Here is a 7,068-nt window from a genome sequence, read left to right on the forward strand (position 1 = left end):
CCCAGGACATAACGTATGCTTGAGGGAGAAGGTGGGGTGCGTGAAGTGGGGATGGGTTGGGGTGTGGTGGGAAAGGAGGCTGGAAGCAGAGGAGAGGCCTCGGCATTAAGGAGAGACCCAGAATACTTACACAGCTCCCCTGAACCCTACCATCTTTGTTACTACAATGGAGCCTGTAATCCAGGGCTGGCTGAGTGGTGTGCAGGGCTGGGGTCTCCAGGAGCAGAAGGCAAGGGAAGCCCAAACTCTTCCCCTTTGTCTGCTGAGAGAACTTGAAATGTGTAACAGGGGCCCGTGTCTACCCACACGCTCTCCAAGCTTTCCCCACAGGTGTGCCCAGGTGTTGACACCCCTCATTCTGGGGCCACCTGGAGGACCACGGCTGTCGGCTTTGGCTGTCAGGAGCCCCATCTGGCACCCCAGTGTGCTGTCCCAATGCTGTCATTTTCTACGTGTGCCATGGTCTGCAAAAGGACGGGAAGAATCTTTCCAGTCGTGCGCCCGCGTGCACACGAGACAGTTTGCGTGTGGACTATGAGTGCAGCAGCAAGGAGCGACTAAGAAGCGCCTGCCTTGGAAGTGGCCTGCCTCCCACGGCCTCAGCTGATGCTGACCAGTCACGCTGGTCACACCTGAGTAATCACACCTGAGTGTCCCAGTTCTTCGGCTCCTCGTGGTATGTTTTCCCACTGACATTGTCACAGCCCCAGGACCCTGCCATCATGCAATTTACACTGGTCCACGGAGACACTTGAGAAATAAGAACAAATACAGTAATTTTTTCATGAAACTTTCATAAAGCGAAATTAGTTTTTTAAAGACTTATCCTTTGCTTTGAGATCATGACCTGCCTTCTGTTATTTAATGTTTTGTTTTGAAGTATTAACTACATACAGACACGTGTACGAGTCGTAGCTATACCGCTCGACGCCTTTTCACAGAATGAGCATTCCCATATCATTAGCACCCGGTGAAGAATCAGAGCATCATCGCACCCCTCGAAGCCCCTCTCACATTCTCTTTCAGGCACTACCCCCAAGGGCAACCACTATCCTAAATTCTAACACCACAGATTCCTTTTGCTTGCTTTTTCAACTTTATATAAATGGATTCACATAGTATGGACTCTTTGACTCTGGTTTCTTTTCCTTGACACATTCATGAGATTTGTCCGTGATTTTTCTGGCAATAATTCGTGATGATTATAATAATTCAATCTGGCAATAATTCAATACAGTATTCCATTGTGTGGATATACTACAATTTATCTGTTCATTCTGCTGTCGATGGGCATTTGGGACATTTCCAGTTTGGAGCTATTAGGAAGAGTGCTGCTACGAACATTTACATACAGATCTTTCGTTAAAAATATACACAAACTTCTGTTGGGCATATACTTGGGAACAGAACCGAATATATGCATATGTTCAGCTTTCGATGATAGTGCCAAGCTGATGTCTGAAGTGGCTGTGCCATTTCACACTCCCATCGGGAATGTGTGAGAGCTCTGTTTGCTCCATACCGTTGCCAACATTCGAAGTCGCTCAGCCTTTTCATTTTGGCCATTATGGTGGGATGCACTGCCTTTTTTTCCCCTTTTTTCATAACAAAATATACTTTAAAAAGATATGTAATATGGTGACTGACAGAAAAATGAGAGTTTTGTAGTAATGTCCTTAATAGGGAAAATTGAAAGTTGGCTTCCCAATTATTTTTGAAAGCTCAAACATCTCCAAAGTCTTAAAAGTCTTACTTATACTTTTTAAAGGGTGTTGCATTGCGAAGAGGCTTATATTTTTAAAGCTCTCATGTCATCCTGTTCCAGTACCTTTTGCTTTATAACGAACTACCCCCAAAACTTAGTGACTTACAACAACAGCCATTGTTGTATCTCAGATTCTTTGACTTCAGGAATTTGGGCAGGGCAGTTCTTCTGTTCCTCGTGGTATCAAGTGAAGTCGCTCAGTACTCTGGTCTGGAGAGTTAAAGATAGCTTCATTCACGTGCCTGGTGCCTTGAGGGAAATAGCTAGAAGGTGGGACTCAGCTGGGGTTATCAACAGAAATGCCCTCTCCAGCATGATGGTCTTCAGTAGTCACATTGGCTTCCCTCAGAGCAAGTGTCCCAAGATAACCAAGCGGAGTTGCTTCTGACCAAGCCCCAGAAGCCACCTGGCATATCTTCTCCCACGTTCTATTGGTTACAAGCAAGTCATAAGGCCAGCCCAGATTTAAAGGGAGAGGAACTGAACCCCACCTTTTCATAGAGAAATGGTAAGATTGCATTATAAAAGAGCATGCGGGGTGGGGGGTGGCAATAATATCATGGCCCAGTTTGGAAAATACAATTTGCCACCCGCCCCTCCCCCCCCATTCTAACAAAGTGAACCTGAGGGGCCCCGAGGTGTCTGCGGTGGCCGCCTCTATCTTTCACGCTTTCTCTCTTCTTATCTCCCTCTCTTATGCCCTCAGTTAACTACACTCACGAGAATTCCCACCGGACATGTCTTAGTCCCTTCCTCCCGGTCTCTCCCCACGTGTCTTCGAGCTCTTTGACCCCTGGGTGATAGATTACTGGGACACCTAGAGCCATAGCACATCAGGCCCAGAAGGGTCTTGACTAATCCCAGAAGCACTTTATATATGAGGAAGTGAGGCCTAGAGAGGAGAGGGACTTTCCCAAGGTCTTACTTCAAGTAAGTAGCTAAGCTCTAGCTAGTCTGGCACAAAACATACCGGGGGTCTCCAAGAACGGCTACGCTTGCCTTCCACTTCTGACTTCCTGAAACTAAAGCCGCTTGTTTCTGTTTCACATTCATTGCTTCGATATGACAATGTCCTTTTGGCCTCTTGGTCAAGGAGCGAAACCAATGCTGGCCAGCTTCTGTGCCCAGAGCGGCCTGTTCCAGCACTGGGCGGGGTCCCAGCCTTCGGACACGGATGGGGGCGTGGTCGCGGATGGAGCAAGTCGGGATCAGTGCGACCAGCCCTCCTCCACCCATCTCACTGTACCCCAGATACAAGTATGTCCTTTCTGATCTTGAAGTCCAAGAATTCTCTGAACTCAAGCATCGACTAGCATTTGGTTTTGAAGTTTCTGGGCATCCGGGGGTGGTGAATTTAATAGGCTGATGACGACTGAAGGCAGGTTGAGGAGCTCTCTGAGGTGAGATAGGGCAGGAGGACAACTCTATGTCTGGGCCCAAGAGAAACAACTCTGTTATATGAAAGTCTGTTTCCTTTGGTAACTCCAAACAGAAGGAGGCCAGGGCCCAGAGTGGAAACCCCAGGCTAGGCCACCAGACATCCCACAGCACCAGAGGCTGGGCCTTGAGGGAGAAGCAAGGGCTGGAGAAACACGCATGGGGGGTGGGGTGGGGGCGGGGGTGGGAAGGGTGGGGGTGTGCACACTGCTCTGGGCTCTGAATAGTAACGAGGTGGAGAACAGCCTGCTAAGAAGCCTCTCAGAACTTTACGGAAGGCACCAGCTCACCATTTTTGGCCACGAGATATTCAGCCCTGCAAATCGGTGATAAACAGAACACAACCATGTGGCTGTGCCATCAGGGACGTGACCTCAGGCCAACAGCGAGAGTCCCTAAATCTGTCCGTGTGTCAGGAGGGGGGGGAGAAATGGCATCTGCGGAGGACCCCGGTCGTCAAGAAGGGATTAAAATAATGATTTTAATTGGTATAGCCTGTCGTCCCCTTTAGGGTCATGGCCATATCTCACTGTTTTTGGGTCCCCGGTTCCTAAACAGAGCTCGGCACATATTAGGGTCTCCATAAAGACAGCGGTCCGCCAGCCATTCCCCTGCATCTAGGCATATTCCATCCTTCCACTATCCTCTCTCACCGCCTTCCTCTCCCTCCGCCAACTCTAACTGAAGGGAGGCCCAGGACATGAGCAGACACCACTACTGAGGTTCGGTCCCTCCTATCCGAAGATGTCAGACCAGCAGACCCTCTTAAGGAGTCCTCTGTTGTGACTGGTAGAAACAAGTCATGAGGGTCCCGTGACTTTTTTCTTGTTGGGATCCCTCCCTCCAGTCCATTTGCTCCTTCCTGCCAAACAAATAAAGGAGTCATTTCTTTTCCTTCAAACTCCCCTCCCGAAGAGAGGGGGAGAAAAGAAGCATCGTCAGCTAAGGGTGTCACTTCCCAGCCTGTGGTTGGCCAGAGCCTGTGCCTGGCCCTCATCAGAGCCCGTGCCTGGCCCTCATCCACACAGCTTCTTGTTGTGGCTGCATTAATTTGAGTTGAAATGGTACGAGCAGCTGCCACACTGGGCACAGAGCCAAGAAACCCACCCCATGTTTCTCTCCAAGTTACACAATATTGTTGCATATTATTTGGGGCGGCCGGGTGTAATCATAGTTGTATCTACTGAGTGCTTCCTCTCTGGCAGCCACTGTTCTAAGAACCCTACAGGGTTTACTGTGTTTAGTTCTTTCTCTGCAACTCTATCATTATCTTCATTTTACAGATGAAAGAACTGAGCCACAGACAAGATCAAATAGCTGATCCAAGTGGTGAAGCCAGGATTAAATCACAAGGGGTCTGGCACTGAAGCCCACACCCCTGACCTCAAACCCCGTGAGCTGAATTCCAGAGTACCTGGCATTAGAAGGTATCTGCCCCTACACTTGCTGAGTGGTCAGCCTACAGCCAGCAGTCAAACTCCATGGCTTAGAACATGGGGCACCATATTGGGTACCACCCTCTCCCCTGGCTGTGGGGACCACTCCATTTCCCTCCATTCTTCTGCCGTAGAGAGCACTTTTCACTCAGGCTCCACGGTGTCTTGGCCACTGGGAAAATGAACTGCATGTGTGGGCTGAGTGACTTATTCCTTCTCCTGGAATAACAACCCGACGTCCCATCCTGCTGTCAGGTCTCACCTGGAACCACTTTAAATTCTGTCATCTGCACTTTCAGGTTGTGACACCTCAGACAGTTCCTGGGCAGACCCAAAGGATGACTTTCCAGGCCCCAGCAAGAAACCCCAGTCTAACACCTGCCTGGCAAGGAAGAGAAGGAAAGGCAGATCCGCCTGACCACGCGCTCTACCTTTGATCACTAACTTCCTAGATAACAAAAGTCTACTTTCCACGCTAACTAGCCGTGCGGTGCTTGCCCGTCAACTGGCCTTAACCCACCCATCCACTCTTGCTCCTTCTTATCTCTACCCTCTCCCTCCTTTTCCTATCCCAGGGCTCCCCTTGCCCCACTACGGGCTGTGTCATTTCCAGTGAGACTCTCTGTCCCTCTTCCTTCCACATCTGTCCCCAGCTTTGCTCCCTTCCAACCTTTACTCAGATCTGGGGATCCCTCTTCACTCAGGTCAAATGCCACCGAACCTAACCCCAAAACCCACCACATGACTCCAAACCCCTCTCATAGGCTCCAACACATTGAGGATAAAGCTTCAGCATCCAGAAAACAGAGGACCCCTTAATAGAGTTCTCAGTGGGTCCAGGGTGAGGATCCATCTGCAGGCCAAGGGGTTGAGGGGGGATGACAGGACCTCCTGCCTATGAGTCAGAACCGCTGTGCACTCGCCCGCCCTCCCTTCTTCCCTCTCTCTCCCTCTTGCTCTCGCTCTCGCTCTGGCTGAGGCCTTCCTCCACCGCCTCCCAGGAAAACAAAAGTTGGAGCCATTTGCGTTAACTCCCTAGACTGCAGTGTCTCTGAGTCCAGGATTTCATGACTCTGTGGCATGTTAATTTATGCAAACTGAATACAAATGAATATAGAAAACTATGTGACCCTGGATTTACTGGAAATCAGAGACTCTCCTGATGGGAAGACTTAAGGGAAATTTTGGAATCTACTTCCCAAGAGAAATTTAAAAATAGAGTGGCCTCCAGTTGGGCGTTGGAGAGGGATGTGGCTGGAAGTCATTCAGAGGAAGGAGCGTAGTCCGGGTTCCATGTCATTTTTAAGTGACCCAGCGAAAGTCAGAGGAAGAGAAAGCATCTGGTCACCAAGCCTTCCCCTCTTTTCCTCTCTTGGCTCTGAGCTCTGGTTCAGCTCCACGCTCTGCCGAAACCACACTACAGTGCGCGCTGGAGAGCAGATCAGCCAGTGCCACTGCGTCTCTGGAAACGGGCGTTTTATTTATATCCCACTTCCCATAACGACATTCCGCCAGTCTCTGTTCCACTTGCATCACCTGCACTGACCCTCTTCTGCTTGTCCCTCACTGAATATGGCTGGTCAAGTGGACAGAATGTTCTGGAACCTACCCAGGGGCTAGGTGGTCTGGCTGTTCAGATAAAGACCTCGGAGGATAGCCTTGGGTAGGTCAACTCAGGCACACAGCCCTAGGCACCTCATTTCCAGGAGAGAGGAAGGTGGTCCAGAAGCAGCGGCCCATTCTTCGGGCCGTACACTGAGATGTGCTGACCAACTTGAAAAGGGAGATGTGCTGACCAACTCGAAAAGGGAGAAACTGACCTTTTCTTAAAAATTTCAAGAAGAGAAAAGATTTTTTCCAAAATCTTTTCAAGAGTCCACTAAGCTTCATCAGAACATTTTTACCTATATTAACATAAATGCTTGGTGCTACCACGGAAGTCATCTTCCCTCCAACTAGATAACAGCTCTTCCTGGTCATTAATGGGATACTCCAGCAAATCCTTAACACGTGCCGTGAAAAGACCTTAAGAGAAACTCCCCCAACATTCAGGGACCACCTCACCACCTCCCTGAGAAGAGAACACCCAAACTGAACCCTCTACTCTCAGATGATAAGGAGTAGTCCCCTAACTAGATGGAAAACTTGCTGAGGGCCAGCTTTCAACTCGTCAGTATTCGGGGTTACCTAGAGAAAGGGGAAAGTGCTCATTTGTACACTTAAAAGGGAAAGGCACCGTGTGTGTCAAGCATGTCATATATTTTCCATCCTTTAAGTCTTACAATAGGTTCACTAGATGTGTATCATTTCCATTGTATAGATGAGAAAACTAAGGCTAAGAGAATTAAAGTCATTTGCCCAAGGTCACACAGCTGATGAATGGCTATGGCCGGACCTTCTACTACTCATTAGTATCCATTTTCTCCTTTT

The sequence above is a fragment of the Pteropus medius genome, unplaced genomic scaffold, assembly GCF_902729225.1.
Source record: "Pteropus medius unplaced genomic scaffold, Ma_sr-lr_union100, whole genome shotgun sequence".
Classification (NCBI taxonomy): domain Eukaryota; kingdom Metazoa; phylum Chordata; class Mammalia; order Chiroptera; family Pteropodidae; genus Pteropus; species Pteropus medius.